The 23,363-nt window shown below is 48.6% G+C and overlaps 1 protein-coding gene across 2 annotated transcripts in view; it reads left to right on the forward strand.

Annotated features, from left to right (window-relative positions):
* The window catches only part of LOC138453642 (pantetheinase-like), a 421,456-nt gene that overhangs the window by 209,251 nt on the left and 188,842 nt on the right, over positions 1-23,363 (forward strand). The gene's annotated exons all lie outside the window — the stretch shown is intronic.

The raw sequence follows: 23,363 nt of genomic DNA on the forward strand, positions 1-23,363 counted from the left end.
AACCCGCTATGCTGGCTGTCCCTCTAGCGCCCCCTATGGGGGGTGGCCATCCACTTAGCGGGGCCATCCCCTACCTTCGCCCTCTATCCCAGAAGCACAGGCCATATACATTTATAAGCTAGACCACAAAGAAAATCATATTTTTGGAATAAACAGATCACATTTTATTGGAGTCAGCAAACAAAATCGAGGGGCAGTCCCAATCTCCTTTAGCGTAATGGCCTACAACAACTTTTGGGTGGCCCTTTCCAATTCTCAGGCTTTCACCAGTATTTGATTGTCCTCGGGTGACCCGTGTCGCTTCCGGTTATTACATAGCAGATGTCCGCCTCCGGTTACAAACTGCCAGGCAGTAGCTCCCACGCCCATGCCTGGAGCGAATAAACCCGGGACCACTGCATTCAGTTGACGAGGAGTCTCAACTGTCCGTAAGGTGGCCAGTGCCCGTAGAACCCCACACCTGGCTAATGCGCGACCAACGGGTGCTGCTCGTGGCCAGAACCGCAGCAAAAACTCCTTCCCCGGCTAGAACTGCCAGTAACTCTGCTACGCTTTGGGGGTGGCCCCCACTGCCCCCACCTACTTCAGACCTTATCCTCATGCCCCGATACTCACCATGGCTTCTTACGCACATTCTGCCCTTTTTAGAGCTGTAAATACATCCAAGAGGAAAACCTTGTGCCGTATGTTACCACAAATTCCTGTCCTGAGAGCCTCTGGTATCCGACTGCCAGTTCAGTCACTCCCATAACCTTTGTATGGATCACTTCGGTATGCGTTCTTACGAGAATGTCCTGCCTCTGGTATCCGACTGCCAGATCAGTCACTCCCATAACAATGCCCGCACCAATTTCAGGCCAGTCTACTCACAATGGTTATATGTGATTTTACCAAATGGAAAAATAACAGACTTTTTTAACTAAACATATTTAATGGAAAAAATACTGATTTCTTTTTTTTTCTCTTATAATTTGGGGGGGCTCTCCCCAAGCCCCCTGTTTCCATTAGTTTATAATCCATTCCCAACCCCCTCCCCGCCTATTTTAACCCCTTACCTCCCCCCAAACCTCCATATATATATTTAAAAGTTTCATCACCTATATGCCCATGGGATTGGTGTGCTTTATAAGTGTCAAAATAAGTAAAAATAAAAAAAATGCGATATTTTTTTATTTAAAATGTTTAGTTAAAAATGTTCGTTATTTTCCATTTGGTATTTTCCATTTGGTAAATGGCATCATTGTGGCCTTGTCCATGCAGGCAGGTAGTGAGGACGGCTGCACCAAAGGGTGAGGATAGCGCACCCCGGAAGGGATCAAGATCTTGGGGCAGACGCTCCCAATAACTGAAATTGTGTGGCAGTAGGTAAAGGGCAGGATGTGCCTAAGGAGCTATGGTGAGTTGTATGAAGCATACCTATGCACGCTATCCCTCTAGCGCCCCCTCTGGGAGCTGACTATCCACTAAAACACAAATTGACAGAGTTCTACTTTGTACAGTCAGAGCAGCATAAGGCCTGCAAATACCAGGATTCAGCATTTCCAGAAAGGCCAGCCAGAAAGGCCAGCAAAGGGCTGAGACCAATTGGTTGCAATGCCTTACTCGTTTAAAACTCTAATGTAAGTTATTTAAACTACACATTTCTTTCCCAAGAAGGTTTCCTGCTAGACCTGTGAAGCTGATCACGGGGTGATTACTGGTACCAAATACTGTGCTCTTGGCCTCTGATTTGCATGGTTTGCACTGGTAGTCAAAATGTCAGGTAATCAAACAGATGCTATGCGGTATCAAGCTTCGTGCTCAAAACTAGATGGCCTCTATCTGGCTATTGAGCCATAACGTTCTTAAGAAAAACTACAGCATCAGTGTTGTGCCGAATTCCTGTTGCTTCTGCCACATGACTGCAGGACATTTCCTACATTGGGGATTAGCTGCTAGGGGTGTCATGTGAACGGACGTTGTGAATGATGGGAACACTACCCATGCAGTAGCGTTTTGTACAGAAAATGTGATGAAAGACAACATTTGGTGATCTAAAAAAAGCTTGTGACTATTTGCTTGTTCATTGCTGCAGTTGATCACTCTAATTGTATACACTGGGCCATAAAGCCTTTCATCTTAACACAATAAGTCGTGATCACAATTGACACGTGTGGTGTGTTTTTTCAGAAATTCAACAGCGATCTCAGACCAGGTCACCAAACCACTACATCAATGTTGACACACAAACACGGTTGATGCCAGTCTCTGCCAAGAGACCTATATAAAAAGACATCTGCCAGGTATATCTGGTCTCCCATCACGACAGGTTAGATATGCTTTGCTTAGTTATTTGAATACTGTTGAGGGAAGACCTTTTGTTTTGAAAGCCATCAGTTGAGCATCATTAATGGTTTGCACATTTATGTTCACCCTGAATTTGCATGGACATTTAGGGGATCAGTTCAGACGGTGTTCTATTGCAAGCGTCTGTAACCTGTTTCAAAAAAGTGCTGGAAGACTCACTGATGTAGGCCATGGTACAAGGGGTTAGGTCAATATGAGAGAGACTGGATACTCTGGAGTCTCTTCTGGGGAAGAATAACAATAGCACTCAAGAGTAAAGACACGCCGAACATAGTCACCCGAAGTAAAGTGGACTGGCAGGGGAGTACTCAGACCTGGAAGGGGTAGCGCTCTTCAACTCCCCCGGGTCAAGATGACAGGGGTATGAAACGAACACCAGAGGTTGCTGACGCATTTGGAAAGCTAAAAGAAGCATTTCTTAGGAAATCAGCTGCGTCAAGACTCTGACCCCCTTTCTCTTCGGTATCCATATTATCTTCCACAGGAAGATAATATGAATACCGATAATACACCAGACACTGATGCATTGTCAATAGACAATAGGCATGACAAAAAAGCTGAACTCACACCGGCGCACGGTAAAAAGAGAGCCAGGAAAGAGAAGCACATCGAACAGCCAGAGATGGAAGGGTCAGATATTTTCGACCTGGATAGTATTAGGAATCCTAGGTCCACAGACTGGAAGCTGTCACCTAGAGTGGCCTTGTATATGACCCAAAGGATGAGGAAACCTCTGGAGAAGGAGATGAGGCTCTGTATGCGCTCTGAATGTCCACAACCAGATTTAGCAGGAAAGGTAGCGCAGACACCAGAGCTGGACACGCGCATGGTAACCTTTGTGACTAAAGCATCCAAACACCTGCGCTTAGGAATGGCAGATCGTGGAAGAGCTGTCAGGAGAAGCTCTTAGATTTGACAGGACCAATCGCCAAGATCATAGACCTGGCTTAGAGAGCCAGGGACACCAGCAACTAGTAGATCCAGATGTGCTTGCCAGCTGGGCTCAAAGGGCAGTCTGCCTACTGAAAAACACTAGCTGTGCCCTATCTTCCAAAAGGTGTAGGGGCCTACTCCTCAAAATTGATTCCAAGGTAGCAGACCTAGCATTGTACAAGGCAGGAGAAGCAGCACAAGGGCTGCTGTTAGGCGAGGCGTTCGCCAAAGAGATGGGCACATTTGTTGGGACGTATTAGGCTCTCGAGATGCTCAATCTTCTATTAAGAAAATGTTCCCAAATAGAGTTTTTGCTGGGAGAGGTCATTACAGAGGTCATCTGACCGGTCATCACACCTATTACATAATACCTCAAGGTGCCAGGGCCCAGAATTGGGAGTCGCTCCAGCAAGATTCGTTCTTCACGGTAAAAGGGGAAGAAATGCAAGGGGTCATAGAGGAAGAGGTTACAGCAGTTTCCAGTGCAGCCAGGTGAAAGAAATCCCCAGGTCTTATTTGCCAATAGGGGGAAGAACCAAAGGGTGTATACACAAGTGGCACGAGCCAAAGATGCTTGGGTATTGCAAACAGCGACGGGATTCCGTATGGAGTTCATAGAGATGCCCACGCAAGCATGTCCCCTTCCCGTCATTCACACATCCATAGGGGAAGCTCAGTAGCTAGAAAGCGAGTTGCAGCAACTCGGCTAGAAAAGAGCCATAGAGTGCTGCGTCTGGGGGGAAGCAACCTTCATCAGCAACATGTTCCTAGTTCACATGAAAGAGAAAGTGAGACCCGTTTAAAAAAACTCAATGGATGGGTGATTTACAGACACCTGAAGATGGGGTGCATCCACCTACTCGGAGATATTCTCAGGAAAAATGATTGGCTGGCCCTTATAGACCTGAAAGACGCTTACCCTTACAATTTCAGTGGCACAAGAGCACAAGGCATGGTTGAGCTTCAGATTTGGGATCAGCTTTGGCAGTTCAAGATGCTGCCATTTTGGTCTTTCCTCAGCACCATGGGCCTTTACCAAATTGATGAGACCCATCACAGCAGTGAACATAGAGAGGTGTATCTGAACGATGGTACACCTAGACAATGTTCTCATCGTGGTGGAAAACAGGGACAAACTAGTAGAACAGACACAGTGGGTAAGAAACCTCCTAGTATCCCTGGGAATTCTAATAAATCTAGAGAATTCAGATTTGACACAATGCAGGAGGATGGACTTCCTGGGGTTCATTTTAGACACCAGGAAAGCTATCTTGGAGCTTGAGGGATATCAAGAAAGAGATAAGAGGGTGCCTCAGGAACCCAATGATATTGCTGCGTACACTAGCGTGTATCGTAGGATTGTTAGCCTCCTCCATTCAAGCCATATTACCAGGGCCATTACATTACAGGGCCCTTCAGAGGCTAAATAACAGACACCTACATACAGCAGTTACTGAAGTATCACTAGATGATCCCCTTAGATCAGGAGGACAGAGCTGGAGTGTTGGCTCCAGAATACGGAAACATGGAATGGCCGGGCCATCTTCGGGGACATGCCGAAGTTACTCATAGAATCGGATGCCGGCAGAGTAGTGTTGTGACTCACAAGACACAGGTCCAAACCAAATCCTGGTGACTACTGGATGCAGGAACCTAGACCGCTAGGTCTAGGTCTCCTCACAAGGAGGGAAAACTGCCTATTAATGCACCCCTCTGTTATCAAGAATTGCACTAATAGAGGGATTAATTAATCGAAAGAGCAGGACGGAGATTAGAACACTGCAACGGTTGCTAGCTGTAATGAGAAAAAGACAACAATCAGGGGCATGAACAGCAAACATGAGGTACACATAATCAGGAGTGAGAGTGTCTAACCTTTTAACGGGGGGATGATAACTCCTGGGTAGTAACTGTCAGCGATGTATTCAGGAAGGTGGACGTTACCAAGGTGTTTTCTGATAGGCCTGGGATTTGTAGGGAAACAAAGCAATAGGGGTAAGATACCTGTGATGGAGCAGTAAGGTTAGTGAAATACTGGGTTATGGTGAAGCCTTACTGGAATTAAGGATGAGAAGGAGACCAGGTGAGCAGAAATGTCCAGGTAACCCAGCTGAGGAAACGAGAGCGGAAAAGGATGGTTAAGTGAGTGTGTAAGTGGCACCTACTTCCCGAAGGCACATGGACACACTAACGACCGGGGTGGTGCACAATGATCAGCAGAGAATTTCTAGTCCTGTGCACTGGCTCTGTAGTGAGCCGCGAAGCAGTCCTTGTAACAAAGGATAATCAGCAACGTGCGGGCAGCAATACAATCCAAACAGCAGGAAGGCACAGTTCTGTAGATGAAGCAGAGGGTCAGCATTGTCGGGCAAAAGGATGCAAAATGAGAAGCAGGCAAGTCCGTGTGCGATGCTGGGTCAAATATCTGGACGCAAGAAAGCAAGGGTAAGACATGAGGCAAGTCCAAAAGCAGAGCCGGGTTCGATAACGCAGTCAAAAAGCTGTGGCGAAACAGAGGAATCTGGATCGATAAGCAACTTCAATCAGAAGCAGTTGCGTCCGGGTTTACTTGCTATTTACACCGATAGAAAGGCAGGACATGCTGCGTCATAGTGGGTCACATGACTGTGTGAACGGCTGTTCCCCTTGGCAACAGTATACACAGACGAACGACGCTGTCTGCAATGAAGGTGTCCCCAGCGTTGCCAGGGCAACTTCCAACATTGGATGAACGGGGCACTGTTTATGTGCGGAAAGCGGCTTGGTGAGGGACAGCAATGAGGTGCAATGATTAGAGCTCGCCGATCACGTGGCGGGTAGCTGACAAGCAGGCTGAAGATCCAGATCTGGGTCCAAAGAGACAGGCAGAAAATGGGCCTCGAAAGAATCAGACCTACATATCAACTGTCTCGAACTGTTAGCTGGGTCCTTCGCCACCAAAGCATTTACAAGAGACAAAGTAAATTGCAGCATTCTTCAGAAATTGGACAATGTGTGAAAAGTATGCTACATACATCATTTAGGGGACACAAGGTCCAGGTTACTAGCAGTGTTGGCAAAGGATTTATGGCATCACTGCCTAGACTACAGGATATCAGTCACAGGGGAATATCTCCCAGGGGCAATGAACGTAGTGGCGGATTGAAACTCCCGGTACCTGACAGATGCCTGCGACTGGGAGCTGGACAGATGAGTGTCCTGGAAGTTACGGAGAGTCTGGAGTCACATGACAATTGATCTCTTTGCCTCCAGACTCAACACTCAGACTCCCAGGTTTTACAGTTGGAGGTTGGATCCAGATGCTATGGGGACAGACGCATTCCTTCACAGTTGGCGGAGGAACCTCCAATATGCGTTTCTGCCTTTCCTAATGCTGAGCAGAATATTGGTGAGGATTTGCAGGGAGAAAGCAGAAGTGGTTATCGTAGCCACCGCCTGGAAGTCACAAGCGTGGTTTCCAGCTCTGATGGAACTTTCTTTGGATTTTCCTTTGAGCTCTGCGCAAGATCAAGATCTGCTCACAGACCCAACTGGGAAGTTTCACCCTGTGAGAATGACAGGGAACCTTCTGTTGTTGGCATGCAGGGTGTCAGGAGACGATGAAACATGCCAGGCATTTCGAGCCAAGCTGCACAGCTTATCAAAGAATCATTTATTTATTTATTTATTACATTTGTATAGCGCACTTAACCCTCAGGCATCTGGGTGCTTGAGTTTAAGAATACGGTTACATTTCAAAGACTTGGTTTCAAAGGAATACGGCTACATTTCAAAGACTTGGTTACAGATGCAGATATAGCATCTGTACACTATTGTTACCAAATGCAAATATAGTATCAACTTGTACAGGTACAAATATAGTATCGGTAAGCAAGGTTGCTGAATGCAAGTATAGCATCACAACTTGAGCAAATGCAGTAAACATGTGTGAGTGTTCAAGATTGCATTTGAGGGTTAGTCATCTATTTAGTGAGATCATATGCAGAAAACAGTATCCAATTTATCTTGTGCTGAGTGGGACTTGTTTATCCTCGTGAGCAGGGGGAAACCTAGAGCTCAGTTGGTGGATTGGGGTTGGTCCTTGGTTGAAGAGCCAAGTTTTTAGTTTTTTGTGAAAGGACCATAAGGACTGGTCAGTCCTTAGTTCTGTAGGCATGGCATTCCAGTATTTAGCTGCAATAACACGGAAGCCAGACCCTCCTGCTTTTTGTCTTTTGTATCTTTGTGTATTCAGTTGCCCTAGGTAGGCTGAATGGGTAGGTCTGGCTGATTGAATTTTGGAAATTAGGTTTGAGACGTAGCGTGGAGCAGTGTTAGATAGGCATTTATGGTTCAGATAAAGTACTTTGAATGTAATATGGTCTCTAACTGGTAATCACTGAATGTTTCTTCTGGTTGTGGTTATGTGGTCCGATTTCGGGATATTGAGAGCCACTCTGATTGCCTTGTTTTGTACAATTTGGAGCTTCTTAATGTTTTTTGTAGCTGAGCCTGTGAAGATGGCATTACAGTAGTCGATCCTAGAGAGGATTAGTGCTCTAGCCAATGTGACGCGGTTCTCAACAGTAAGGTAAAGTCTGCATGCAGTCAGTTTGGCCGTGTGATGGCAGAGGTAATGGCGTTAACTTGTCGGGAGAGGGTGAGTGATGAATCAAGGTACAGCCCTAGTGTCTTGACTTCTTTGGCTACAGTGATGTTGTTTCCATCAATGTTGAATGTTTGGTAGGAGGGTGGGAGGTTTTTGAGTTTCGCTGGACTGCCTATGATCAGGATCTCTGTTTTATCGTCATTAAGGCAGAGTTCGTTTGGAGCCATCCAAACTTGGATAGCGAGGTAGATGGCATTGAGGGTTTTGGAGTCAGTGTCATAATCCCCAGTGATTGAGAGTAGTATTTAAGTATCATCAGCATAATTTGTATATGTGACGCCCAAATTGTCTAGTCTATCGAAGAGAGGTTTTGTGAACACGTAGTACAGTGTAGGGGATACGAAGGATCCTTGAGGGACCACACAGGTGACCGGAGTAGGGCGTGCAGCCGCCAAGGATGAGAAGACTCTCATGGATCGATTTGAGAGGAATGATTCAATCCAGTTTATGGCGTTGTTGGAGAAATGTGAGTCGCTAGCTAGGTGGCGGCATAAGATGTTGTGATTCACTAAATCAAAAGCCGCTGAGAGGTCCAATAGGAGAAAGATGGCTAGGTCACGCCTGTCTCTTATATGATCCATTTGGATTTTTAGATCTACCAGGGCCGTTTCTGTGCCATGGCCTGGGCGAAAGCCTGATTGGCGTAGGCCAAGAAGGTTATGTGATTCGAGGTAGTTTTGGATTTGCACATAGAATACCATGTCTAGTATTTTTAGTAGGAACAGTACCGTAGTGATAGGCCTGTAGTTGGTTGGCACATTAGGGTCTAATGTTGTTTTTTCAGTTAAGGGAGTACCCAGGCTTCCTTTAAATTTTTCGGTACTTTGTTGGAGGTGAATGAATTGTTTATTATTGAGGTGATGAATGGCGCCAGATTATCTGCGCAATCTTTGATTAGCGTAGCTGGACAGATGTCACCTTGACATCTCGAAGGTTTTAGGCCTTTTATAAATTTATGGTAATAGGTGAGAATTCAAACCTAGGGAATGGTTTTGGTGGGTTCTGTTCCAGAGTAGGTTGAACAGGAGAGGTAAGTTTCCGTTTTTTTTTATTAATCTTAAATTGGAGGGATAACCTTTTGTCCATAAGTGCTTTTTGTATGCTTTTGCACCAAGATTGGTCCTTATTACATAGGTCTGGTGTCTGTAAAGGTGATTCTAGTTCCTGCAAGGCTGAGAAGAGCTCTTTATTACCAGAGTTGACATTCTCTATGTGCATGTTGTGTGCGTTGCTCTTTGCTAGAAAGGTGGCTTCTTTGTATTCTTTGGCTAGTGTGGTTTACTGTTGTTTATTATTGCAAGAGGGTTTTTTTTCAATTACTTTCTGCATTTCTTTTTTTATTCTGTAAGTTTTTAAGTTCTGGGGTGAACCAATGGTTGATATGGGATTTGGGTTTAGCTTTACAATTGCCCATGTGTGCGACTTTGTTGATTGCAGCCTCTATTGTTTGGTTATAGGTGGCTACCAGGGAGGATGGATCAGCAATGTTCTCATTGAGTGTGATGAGCGGTGCGAGCAACTGTAGCATGTTATCATGCGTGATGTTCCAGTCGTTACAGGTCTGGGTCGCAGGTGCAATAATGGTAGAGGTGCATGCTTGTGTGCGAGTGTTGATTGAGAATAATATTATGCTATGGTCTGTGGTCTGACCAACAGCATGGGTTGCTGTTGGTGATGTGTGTGGTGCAAATATGGTCTGCTAGCCAGTCAAGCGTGCAGCCTTTAGCATGTGTTGGGCCAGCTGTGTGCAAGGTGAAGCCTTGTGTTTCTATGGTATTGGCCCAGGTGGTAGCTTGGGTGTCAGTGCTGTCATTAAGTCCTAGATTGAAATCTCCAAGGATGAGGACTTTGGATATAGGGTTTAGATCAATAGATAGTAGAGCGCCGATGTCCTCTTCAAAAGAGGTGGTCGGGCCTGGAGGCTTGTAGATGAGATGTAAAGTTAGGGAGGCTGTGGCGGAGATGGTGATTTTAGTAGACAGTAATTCTCCTGATGGGAAGGCTGAATTGGGGATTTCTCGTATGTTGAGGTTAGTTTTGGAGATGAAGGCGGTACCGCCTCCTTTTGCAATGGTTCTATCTTTTCTAATGATAGAGTAGCCATCAGGTAGTGCAAGGGCAAGGGAGGGGCCAGCTGCAGGATGTAACCAAGTTTCTGTTATAGCGATGAAGTCTAGATCGTTGGTAGTGATGAGATCTGAGATGTCCAGGGTGTGTGCTGGGAGAGATGTGGCGTTGATCAGGGCTCCTTTGATAGAGTTAGGTGTGTCGCAGTTTTTATCCTTGTTGGGTGTCGTCATAGTTTTAGCTGGGGATGGCTTTCTCATAGGCGTTGTTAATTTATTTTTCTTAATCTGGCTCAGCTGGGCAGTTGTGTCCAGTACGGCTGAGTTCATTTTAGTTCTAGAATGGATATGGCTGCTCAAGGAATGAGTAGCTTTAATTAGATTTTGGTTTCTAGGGGAGTTTTTTGTCTTGTCCCTTAGCCTTTCGTTTCTCTGACGAGTGGCAAGAGTGGTGGCTCTTGAAGAGTCATTGTGCTGTTTTGGGGAGGTTAAGCGTGAGGATGGTTTGGTGGTGGGGTTGCAGATTAGTTTGGGTGTAGTATTAGAGGTGTTATTTGTGCATGTTTTGAACTGTAACATTTGTGGGAGGAATGAGAATGGCAGGATGGTATTGGAGTTGGGCAATACTTTGGCCATACCTAGAGTTTGAGTTAGGGGGACAGGTGACGTTGCTTTGTATTGTGGGGCTGGCACGTCGCCTGCCATGACAAATGCGTGGTGGGCTCTCAGAAGTAGGGTAGTGCGTTTGGCTTAATCCAATACCGATGACAGAGCATAGAGGGTTTTGCCCACTATAGTGAAGCGACAAGCATAACGGTCCATGTACGGTGTAGTGGGTGAGGAGATTATAGGGTGCCCAGGTTAATCTGGGCACGTGCTATGTAGTCGGGCACCGGTTGGGCAGAGAAATTAGCAGAGTAGCATGGCAGGCGTACTATGTCCTGCCCAGGATGGCTGACTGGGCCACCCAATGTAAATCGCAAAGTTGGTTAAATGCCACAAACTGTGCGTTTCACAGAAAAAGCTAAATGCAACATGCTATGTATACAATCAAAAAAGCCTAAATCCAACATTCTGTGTGTTTCATTGATTTGGCTGAAGGCAGCACACTATGTATTTTACAGGAAAGGCTGAATGCAACACGCTATGTATTTCAATCAAAAATGGCTAAATGCAACACGCTGTATGTGTCATGACCCTTGCCCGTCGCCCTCACTGGCAAGTCAGCCTTCCAGTTAGGGCCAGGTCAAAGGCCTTAAAACCTCATCCAAGACTCACTTGGAGTCCTGGTGCCTTTGGCACCAGGCTCATAACCATCATGAAGACCAACATTAGAATGGGACTATTTACTTGGGACTATTTAACTGGGGGGGTTCAGCCAACATGGAGGCACACACATAGCTCAGTTACAAGGAACTGAGCTATGCGGTCTAGTCTTTTGGGTGTGGCAGGCCTGGGACTACTTTACCTGGACTACTTTGGGTGTGGCAGGCCTGGGACTATTTTACCTGGACTACTTTACCTGAGACTATTTAAACCGCACCCAAACAGCAGAACATGCTTTGCATTATTCTGCTGAGGGCAGCGTAACGCTCACCGTGTTGAGTTCTTTGATGCCAGCTTACCTGAAACCAATGACCTGCAGAGAGAGAAAGAACACTACGAAACTTACCTGGAACAGTATCCTGCATCAATCCATCGCTGACTTCAGTTCCACTCACCTGAAGGTACGAACTCCATCATCCGGCACCGCATGCATCCTGGAATACCATAACCTGAAAAGAGGAGAAAGAAAGACAGCATTAGTAAGCGTTTACTCACGTTGAATGAGGAAAGCCACACAATTCTTACCTGGGTAGTCATCTCCTGGTCAGTATCATTGCTGGAACATTACGGTGCTCGGCGAGGAACATCGCAACCTGCAAGGAGAGAAAAGACACAGGTTAGCAATATAAAAGGCGAAACAGCGCCGCGCATCGCGCATTACTCAACGGACAGCATCGCGCACACCACGCTTTCGCCTACCGGCCCCTGCTCTTCTTCAAACTGCATGACAACACCAAAATATCTTTCCATACCTAAAAGGAAAGAAGCAAGACATTATTTTTCTAACTAAGAGGAACATAAGAACTGCAGAAAAAGACTGTAAAGCAGCAAACCTACAGAGTCGCAGCAGGCCTGGATTCCCACAGGGGGGCTTGCACCAGTGAAGTAACTCGCCCCTCACATCTACGCGCCCCTGCCACAAGGAGCAGGACGGAGAATCCACCTTTTACAATATTAAAGTAAGGAGAAGGCGCAAGGGGGAGGAAGGAGTTGAGGCCAAGAGATGTGGGAAAACATAAAGACAATCTGGTATTGAATCCAGCTCTCCTATATTGCAGATCCATCTTTAACCAGAGGCCTTACCAAGGGACCGGCAGAGGGTTCGAGGGTACAAATCATCCAACCAGGGCTGGGTGGCGTCCTCGTGGATACCAGGTGAGCGTAACAGTATGTTTCTTAGAATTAGCTAAATGCAGCATGCTATGTATTTGATAGGAAAGGCTAAGTACAACACGCTATGTATTGCAATCCACAATTTCTAAATCCAGCATGCTATGTGTTTCATAGAATTGGCTAAAAGCGACACGCTATGTATTTCACAAGAAGGGATAAGAGTGGCGCACTTAGTTCACCCGGGATGGGTTTTATCTGCACATAATGCTGGTGCAGGTGTGTTCGGATGAGCACCAAAGTTGGGCACGTGTACCAGAGCCAGGTGCCGAGGCGGTAGTGTGTTTGCACACGGTCGACTTGCGGTCATACAGTCTTGGTCCTAATCTAAGACAATTGTGAATCAGGAAGTAAACTCCGATCGAATATGGGCTGGAGATGGAGGGCAGTAGCTTGGATGGAGTCGTGAGGATGGCAGACAACAGTGCGTCTGCTGGCAGGCCTCCAATGTAACACGTGGAAGGGAAAAGGAAACAATCACAGGAGGTTTGGCAGAACAAGCTTTAGAACGTGTCAGGCAAGCCGCTTACCTTGGCCTTGTGTCTGCCAGTCTCCACGGTGAGACGAACAGCGCCTTGAGTTTGGGCCTTTGGTGGGAGGCCAGCGTTCGCCTGCCGGCTTCCTTTTGGGTAGCTTTTGTTGGGCGATGAGCCAATGGCGACGGTGATCCAGGCACAACAAGAAAGTTCACTGTCCAAACCACTGCGTTAAGGCCGGGCAACCATTTCAGAGTGCAAACTATCCGTTGGGGCGAGCGTGCCAGTAGTGGAAATTAAACAGAAGGCACTTAATGAGCTTGTTTCTGTGGGCAGTTAGCTGGCAATACGAAATGTAGGGATTAGCTAGTGAAAGCGCTAGACGTTGTCGTGTTTTTCAAATTATTTAGAATGGAAGATAAAATTCTCTTTCTGCTCGGCGGTATAGCACCAGTAGGCTTACCTTACTGTTGGGCTATTGGGAACCCTTTGTGGGCCTCCCTGTCCTTGAGCGGCGCTTGTGATCTCACAGCTTCTATGTGGGTGTTGTCAATGAGGAGATGCAAGACGATCACAGGGCCTGAGTGTGGGCCTTTGGTGGGGTGCCGGCCTTCGCCTGCCGGCACCCTATTGGGTAGCTTTTGTTGGGCGATGAGCCAATGGCGACGGAGATCCAGGGCACAACAAGGAAGTTCACCGTACAAACCACTGCGTTAAGGCCGGGCAACCAGTGAGGAGCCAGGAATGTGACACGGACACATATAGCTCATAGTTTTAGCTATAAACCTATATTCTAAATAAAAAGGGGTTGGGCAATGCCTCGCTGTCCCTGTTCCAGGAGGCGTTTCCCTACCTCAACCAAAAAAGGGATGTCAAATGTCAAGATATCCAAACCAAAAATTGACTGTGTCCGAAATATTTTTCTGGCCCTCACACTCTAAAATTAGCTTTAATGTGAAAAGTGTAAAGTCTTTGGTCTTGAAAGTACAAGTTCAAAAGGAAAGGTGTAACTCCAACACAAAAGTTCCCAATGGATAAAGTTCCCAGTTCCAGGGGATTGCTCCCTTGCCCAGGTTTTTGCTTCAAGATACTTTAAACTCCTAAGGGTATGGGTCTTCCTTGGAATTCTCTGATCAACAGCAAAACAACTTGTATGGAAAACAACTTGGCTGTTAGTCCCAACTTTGTGGGATACTTGATGTACTCCCTTGCCAGGTTTCTTCTCCACTTTAATATAATTATTTACTCACAAGCTTGGCTTTACCTGGTGTACACTCCTACCAGGATTTCCTCATGTGATTCACTTTACACACTTGCCAACTTGACTTTGCCTGGCATACTCTCCGTCCAGGGCTTTCTCATGTGCTGCACTTCTCCAGCATGGGGTCTGGCATGAATTCACATGCTCATGAATATTCCCCGTCGTCAGGTTGGGAATCCTCTGTAAAAGAAAAACCGGTTTCACTTTCAGTTTTTAACTGGATTTCTCCTCTAAACCAATTACTGTCCTCTGGGTCATACTCCCCCCCATCCAATGACAATCCTCTCCCTAAGCGCCATCCCTGGTGGCCATCTTCAGGCTTTTACTGCATGCTTCAGTGTTGGGAGTCCTTTTCATGCTCTGGAAGCTTTTTTTCATAATATTTTGAGTTTTTGGTAACGTTTGAAAGTTTTGACCGATTTTTTAATTTATCGTTCGACCGGAGGTCGACTACCTGCAGCAGGGATCCGCTGTCAGTGAGGATTAAGCTTCATCGAGGATCTTCAAGACAAGGCCCATGACAGAAGAGAAGAGATGCCTCTTCAAACTCTTCACGAAATGTGGACACCACTAATGTCTTTACTACCTGCATCCGGACAATGATGAGGTGGGATGCAAGGTCTGCTGTGGTTTTTCAAAAAAGACCAAGAAGGACCCCTACAGCAGGCTGGCTGCATGGTTAAATATCGGTTAAGGCCTCTGACCCGGCCTCTGGGCATGATTAGCCTCCCCTAGTGCTGGCCGGTCCCACGATCAAACTCCCTTGGATAAGAGGTTGAGGTCCTTTGAGGACGCCCCACCTGCGGGGGTGCAAAAGAAGCCAAGGCCACATGCCACGGATCCCACTGAGTTCGCTTTTGCTGCTGGTCCTGGCTCGGGAAGGACAAGGTCGCCATCACCGGCCACATCCACAGTGAGTCTACCGGCAAGAGTCATGCACTCAAAGAGAAAATCCCCTTTGAAACTCTGCGTACCATCGACGGACAAGGCGACGAAGGAGAAATCCAAAGTGGGCCCTTCTCTGCCTCCACTGACATCTCAACCAGCCAAGACAACACCATCAACTGTGTCATCAACATCTACCTCGACGCCGATGACTGCTGTTGCCACCCCATCAACAACCTCAGCGACTACCACTACTTTAAAGGGTGGGCAGACCTAGAAGGTGGTGTCCACAGTCACAGCGTTGGTTACACTGTGGGTGTCCTTACAGGCACAGCAAGAGGTTACTGCGACAGTTGCAGCAAAGCCCCACCGCAAAAGGGACAGCAGCCTCTTCCCCCATAAGACCTAGGAAAGGGGAGGAAGTGTAGGGTTCTGATGACCCCTAGCAGGGGTATGGAACTAGGAGCTGAACCAAGTGTGCCGGGGCATATTTATACTACCTCGGATGAGGATGACAACCTGCCCGAGGGCTACTATTCAGACCTTGAAGGGGGCCAGGTACCCTTGTTAGAATGTGGGTTGCTGCGAGGTGAACCCTATCGCCTACCTTTTCAGAAGAAGTTTACCAGCCGGGAGACTCCACCTCCCATTCCTTCCACACCTCAACCCAGGGACGTTTTGTTGGACATTCTGACCACGCTGCACATGCTGGTACCAGAAATTCAGCAAAGTTCACAGGCCACAGTGGGCCCGCTCCATCTGGAAGTCCTCCAAGACCGATCCTGGAAGTCCCTCTAGGCACAAACGTAAGTCAAAGGACCCTGCTGGTCCAAGGCATCAACCGACACTACTGCCTCCACCTCGGGATTTTGACCCCAGCAGGGGATCCTGCCAGGGACACAGGCATGGATACTCTGGCTATGGTGACGGGCACCGACAAGGCAGATTACTTTGTGCCAGCAGATAGAGAGCCAGTAGGCGCGGATGAACCGCACAGGGCCACTCCACCGGATGAGGTTGGCTCCTTCCATTCAATGATATCCAGGGCCTCTGAACTCTTTCAACTGGCGCCAGAGGAGATTAAAAAGGAAGGGTTCCTTTATCAACAGCGCAAGTCCAGGTGGAGCACCATCTTGTCCGTTCCTTTGTTGGACGATATCTGAGCTGAAGGCCTAGCACTGTTGACGAATCTAAGCACCTCCCTGCCCAAGCGAGTCAGGCTCATGAAGAAATACTGAGTCCTGGACTCTGCCCCCAAGTGCCTGAGGTCCCAGGCTTCACCTGACTCTTTGGTCTCAGCCGCGGCCAGGAAACGCTCTGCAAATCCGCCATCCTAATCCATGGTACCCCTGGAACAGGAGGGGAAGAAACCGGATGCTATGGAGAAGAGGATTATGTATACGACTGCCAGCACCATTAAAGCTGCTAATGTGCTGGCCATTTTGTCATACTATGATTGGGAACTCTGGTATAAGCTCTGCCCGATTCTTGACTTCCTACCTGATGACAAGAAGGCAGAAGCTCTTGAGTTGTTCCGGGATGGGGAGAAGGCCTCGGACCATGCCGTCACAGTGGCGGTGGACATCAGGGACACTGGATTCTGTCAGTTGGGAAATGGAGTGTCTCTTCGTCGGCAGGGATGGTTGAAAGCCACCAACTTCAGGACAGACGTTCAGTCCAAGGTGTTGGACATGCCATTTGATGGAGAGAACCTGTTTGGCAAGGCGGTCGACGAGTCGCTTCAACTCATCAAGACTGACACAGAGACGGCACGTTTTCTGGGCACCCTGCAGCAATGTCGTTCGACATCCTTTCGTTCCTCAAGGGAAAAATCTGGTAGGTCATCCATGGGTGGCACCGCCCCTTATCGGCAGCCTTCCCATTCCACCGCGCAGGAGGCGTACAGAATCCGCTTGCAGGCATACCGCAGTTGGGAACAGTGCAGGCGCCACCCGCAGGGCAGGGTCCCAGCACCTAAGCAGGCCTGAACCGTCCGTGGTCCCGGGCCCCCACACGTGCACCCGGTGGCAGGCCGGCTGTCGAAGTTCGTCAGCACGTGGAAGACCATCACCACTAACAGATGGGTGCTGGATGCTCTCGGACAGGTGCACACCTTGGAGTTAAAATGCAGGTGTTCTTGTATACCCCCTGTAGCTCGTCAAGAGAAGCACATAGCACAGCTGCTGCAGGAGGTCCAAGCCATGCTAAAAAAGGGGGCAATAGAACTCGTTCCCCAGCACTTCCAGGGCTCTGGAGTGTACTCCAGATGCTTTCTGGTCTGAAAGAAGACCTGCAACGTCTCAACAAGTATCTGAAGTCCCAGAAGTTCAGGATGGTCACATTGCAGCACATGCTCGGCCAACTAGAGGAAGGTGACTTCCTGGTGTTGCTGGACATTGAGGATGCATACTTCCACATCCCCATCCATCGGAAGCACCGCAGGTTCCTGCGGTTTTTGGTCCAGGGCCGGCACTATCAGATAAAGGCACTTCCCTTTGGCCTAAAATTGGCCTGAGGGTCTTCACAAAGTGTTTGGCTCAAGTGGCGGGCGCCTCTTCGCATTGAGGGCATCCACGTTTACCCATACCTGGACGATTGGTTGGTTTGATCCCGCTCCCATGCTCTAGCGAGCTAGCACACGGCAAGGACTGTGTGTCTGCTGAAAGATATGGGATTCTCCATAAATTATCTAAAGTCCTGCTTGGAGCCATCACAGAATGCTCTGTTTTTGGGGGCACAACACAACAGTGACTTTCCTGGTGCCTCCCTTGGAAAAGAAGGTTGTAGTCATCCTAGGGTAGGTGCAGCGCCTGTCGTCGACGCATTCGGCTACGGTGCGGCCCGTCAAGTCACTGTTGGGCATGATGTCTTCCTGCATCAACCTCGTCTGCCTTTGCAGACTATAGATAAGGCCTCTCCATGAGTTTCTGGTTGCAAGATTGCTGCAAGTCTCGGGATCCTGAACAGACAAGATCCTCCTCGACGAAGAGTTCCGTCGAGCAATATAGTGGTCGGGCGTTCGCTCTCATCTCATGCAGGGGGCTCCATTCCAAGTCGCTCCTTACCAGTAGACAGTCACCACGGATGCTTCCCTGGAAGGCTGGGGAGCTCATACTGGGCAGTTACACGCTAGAGGCCTCTGGCTACCAGAAGAAAAGACCCTTCACATCAACTTCCTGTAACTTTGGGACGTCTTCTGGACCCTAAGGTTTTTCCTGACGTCAATGAGGGGCAGTGTGGTGAGGATCTTCACAGACAACACCACCACCATGTTCTACATCTGGAAGCAGGGTGGGACTCGCTCTCCGGCTCTCTCCAGAGGCCCAGGATCTGGGACTGTGCCATTACTCAGGACATGTTTCTCATCCCTTTTCACCTGGCGGGCACCAAGAACACCATTGCAGACTCGCTCATCAGGGTACTACGTTCTTGCCATGAATGGGAGCTTCCCAAGGACCATGTGGATGTTCACTTCCTCCAGATTGATCGCTTCGTGACAGCAATGAATTCAAAATGTCAGAAGTTCGCCAGCAGGTTCCCACAGCTAAGCAGCATGTGGGATGCATTCTCGCTCCCGTGGGAGGGCCTATTCCTATACGCTTTCCCTCCGTTCCCACTCCTTCTACGAGTGACCATCACACTCAGTGTCACTGCAAGACCGTACTAGTCGCTCGAGCGTGGCTACAATAAATCTGGTATCCAGACCTGCTATGTCTGACAGTGGTTCCGTCAAGATGCTACTACTTCCGGACCTTCTGTCCGTAGAGGGAGGAGTGATTCTGCACCACAACTCGGCCTCGCTGAACCTCAGGGCCTGGTTCCTGCAGCCCTAGAGTTTGGGCATCATGCTTTACCGGCAGAGTGTAAGGACATCCTCGCCAAGGCCAGGGCTTCTTCAAAGTTGACTTGCTACGGCCATAAATTTAAGCATTTCTCTGTGACTCAGAAGATTACCCTGCTGCGTGTCACAGCCCTGCAGCTCCTACCATACCTGCTTTCCTTGGCCAAAGCTGGACTGGCTGAAGCCTCCAACAAGGTGCACCTGGCTGCCATATACCGTTACACGAGGGCACTGGGTAGGCCTTCTCTGTGGTCACACAGACTCGTCAATGAGTTCCTCAAAGGACTCTTCAGGACTTTGCCTCCAGTGGATGCTCCTGCCCTCGCTTGGGAACTTAATGTGGTTTTGACTAAGCTCATGGGGGCGCCCTTTGAGCCGATTCATCAGGCCCCGCTCAAGTTTCTATTGTGGAAGACAGCATTCCTCGTGGCAATCACCTCAGCCAGGCGGGTCAGGGAGATCTAGGCCCTGTTGTGCAAACAGCCGTACTTGTTCTTCCACGCTTCGAGGGTGGTACTGTGTACGCACCGCACCTTTATGTCGAAGGTGCCATTGGAGTTCCACCTCAGCGAGCCTTTGTTGTTACCTGTCTTCTTCCTGAATCTTTTGTCGCCAGCGGAAAGGGCCTTGCGTTTGCTGGACGTTGCTCGTGCCTTGAAGTTTTACATAGCACACACAAAACGTTTTCGTCAATTTTGGACCTATGAATAAAGGAAAGGTCTTGTCGAAGGCTTCCATCTCCAGGTGGCTCTCGGGCTGCATCATCCACTGTCATCGGCTGGCCAACAGGCCTCTTCTGGGCCGGCCAAGTGCCCACTCCGCCAGAGCCATCGCAGCAACGACAGTGTTACTCTCTGGTGTGCCCCTGATCAACATTTGCAGGGCTTCACTGTGGAGGTCCACGCACACCTTCACAAGGTTCTACTGTGTCTACAGGGATTCCAGGGAGGACTCCCGGGTTGGCCAAGTGGTGCTATGCGCCCTATTTCACCTGAGGTGAGTCTGTTCCAGGTGTGAGTGTTTATTGCTTATGTTGAGCCTTGCCACCTCCCGTGGTTGTGTATATGTACTGCAATGTAATTGTTATTCATGAATTAATTAATTACAAACTCTGCTAATCAATTTTTGAAAACTAATGCATGCCTTGTGTAACTATTGTTCTCGAGAATGGGTCTGGCATGGATTCACCTGTGAACTCTCCCTCCTTCCCCTCTGTGGCTCTTCTTGGTTCATACTGCCCCGTTAACGTGCTTACCAAATCTGAAGATGGCCATCACGGGTGGAGTTTAGGGAGAGGACTGTTATTGGATGGGGGCAGTATGACCCAGAGGACAGTGATTGGACTATAGGAGAAATACAGTTTTAAAATGAAAGTGAAACAGTTTTTTCTTTTACCGAGGATTCACAGCCGGACAGGGACTTGACTTTGCCGGCCTCCCTTGGCCCCCTTCCTGCCACTACCTGCAAAGCTAAAAACCTCGGGGTCATCTTCGACTCCACACTCTCCTTCTCTCCTCATATTTCCGACGTCTCTAAGAAGTCACATTACCAACTGCACCTCCTCAGAGGTATTCTTCCCTTCCTCTCCTTCCCCCAGAAGCTCACTGTCTCCCGAGCCCTGGTTCTCTCAAGGCTGGACTACTGTAATAGCCTCTATCTTAATCTGCCTGCCTCCACTCTCCGCCCTCTGCAACTTATCCAGAACAGAACTGCGAGACTTGTCCTTGGCCTCAAGCCCAGGGACCGTATCTCTCCAGGACTGAAATCTCTTCACTGGCTCCCAGTGGCTGCGAGGATTAAGTTCAAAACCCTCTGCATTGTCCACAAGGCCTTCTGGGGCCTGGGGCCACAATACCTTCAACTCTCTCTTCCTAAATATCTGCCTTCACGAGCCCTTCGCTCATCCGTCTCCAACTCCCTCATGGTCAGCCGCTTCTCGAAGCAACGAGCTGGGGGCAGATCTCTCTCCGCAGCAGGGGCCTCCCTCTGGAACAGCCTTCCTGCTTCCCTGAAACTTGAGGAGAACCATCTCCGGTTCCGGAAGCACCTCAAAACCTTCCTCTTCGCTTCTGCCTTCTCTCTCCCTCTCCCCTGCTAAACCTGCTTAACTCCCCTCCGAAGTCTGCACTTAACCTGCATCTGGGCCACTCTGTGACCTCGGCCCAGGGCCCAGCCACTCTCCACTTGCACTGCCTCCCTGGCTCCCCCTGCACTGCGGGACTGTCACTGCATCCCTACAGCCCCCTTCCCAGCACTTGCTCTGCACTTACCTCGCACTTGCCACCAGCTGGCCCTTTTATTTATTATTTATTATTTTATTACGCTACTTACCTTGTATTGCACTTTCCCCCCCACCTCCTCCCCCTGCACTTCTCCTTTTCCCCTTACCTCTGCACTTGCGCGATCTGAATGACACCTGGCCTAGTAGGATCGTTTGTCTGTCTTCACCTTGTTTCCCCCCCTCCCTGCCTCGTCGCGCCTTGAAACACTCGTGTATAGGCGCGTTACAAATACCATATCATATCATATCATATCAATATTCATGAGCATGTGAATCCATGGCAGACCCATGCTGGAGAAAATAGTTACAGGTAACTAACTTAAACCTTAACCCACCTGCAGACTTGACTTTGCCCTGTATACTCTCTTGCCGGGGCTTTTTCATGTGTTTCATTGGGCACTCTTGCAAACTCGACGTTGTCTGGTATACTCTCCTGTCAGGGCTTTTTTGTGTGTTTCACTTGACACACTTCCAAACTTTGCTTGGTATACTCTCCTGCCAGGGCTTTTTCATGTGTTTCACTTGACACTTGCAAATTTGTATATATCTTGCATTCATTCTGTTATTCCCCCCTTTGGAAATATTGGATTTCATATTCCCTTTCATGCATTTTATTACTCTTATGTGTCCTTGGTAAGGTTGCTGAAACGCCCTAGTGTACCAGTTTCCAACCTGAGGACTCACCGGCTTTCTGTTTCTCCTTTGGTAAGGTTGCCGAAGCGCCCCAGTGTCCCAGCTTCCCTCCTGAGGGCTCCCCGGCTTTCTGTGGCATTCTTCGGTTCTTCTGCGGTGAATGCGAAGCTGCGCTTTGGCATCCCGATCCCACTATTTGGACTTGCAGACTGCTTGGTGGCTTCTGCATCCTTCGTGGCTCCTGCTCACCTGCTGTGTGCTTCTCCGTGTTTGGGCGCTATGGATACTGCGCTCCGGGTCCCGCAATCACCAGGAAGTCTTCCCTCTTCCTTTTACGGCCTCTACGCGGTAGACCTGCTCCTGCAGTCTTCTTCCTCTGGTCTTCTCCTTGAGTTGGCTGGCTCCATGGGCTTCTATGCATTACAGTAGTCCCTCGGTTGGTACCAAGGGGACTAGGCTTTCCCAGGCAGAGTCTCTCCCCTGCCAGCTGATTAGGGTTTTTTAATGCCCCGGCAGCTATCTTGCCCTTGCAACATCTAGAGCGCATCTTGTGCTTCTCGCCTTTGCTGATCCTCATTACTGGGTTCAGCTTTCTCGTTGCAGTACTTTCATATGAATCTAAATGGTAGTCCGTTCTTGGGGTCTTATGTAAAGAACATTGGAAGGTATTTTCAGTAGCGTCCATGGGTGGGCATGCCATTAAGGCATTGGGAATGGAAGGGGCATCCCTAAAAGGAAAATGGGGATACCATGGGCTTCATTCTGAGTATGCGGCACCTTTTCCGGGCCGGCATACTCCGAGTCTGCCTCTAGGGGCAGTAAACTACAAGCAGGCCTGACCTGCCAGTAGTTCAAGCCCCTACCGGCAGATCATTCATGGTGCTAGTGCTTCAGTGGTTCCGAACCCATGGAGTCCAATGGGACTCAATGGATATGATATGATAGGTTATTCATAATGCGTTTAATACCCAAAGGTTTCTAAGCGCGGACCCGGAGATCAAACCTGTGTTGCTCTGTGTCGTCTTGTTTCCAAGGCGAACATGTTGCCGCTGAGCTATCCTCCCGAGACAATGGATCGGGGAACTTACTATTAGTCCGCCACCCGTAATATCCCGGTAATACCGGGATATTGGGCAGCGGAAACGCTAAACCGAGGTTGCTGGTAAGCCGCTGATAGTACCGGTAGCTTACCGGCAACCTTGTAGTGACCCACCATTTCTCATTCGATGATGTTGTGGCACTCCCTTGAGGGTTGTCTCCCTGCATGTGTTCCTCCCTCATATAGCCGCCCCAGGGTCAGGATCAGGTAGAGGCTGCCGCCCTTTGGCCACATGGGGAGACGCTACTTCTGGGAAAGGGGTGATGACATCATCAGATTCATCACAGGGCCGACAAGTCAAATTGCATTGGCGTTCGTCTCAAGTTGCCCAAATGAGACAGTATTTCGTGGAGTGTTAGGCAGCAAGTGACCTGCTAAGCCTAGGGAAAAAGGAAGAT

The sequence above is a fragment of the Ambystoma mexicanum genome, chromosome 4p (genome assembly GCF_040938575.1).
Source record: "Ambystoma mexicanum isolate Mex_15411 chromosome 4p, UKY_AmexF1_1, whole genome shotgun sequence".
Classification (NCBI taxonomy): Eukaryota; Metazoa; Chordata; class Amphibia; order Caudata; family Ambystomatidae; genus Ambystoma; species Ambystoma mexicanum.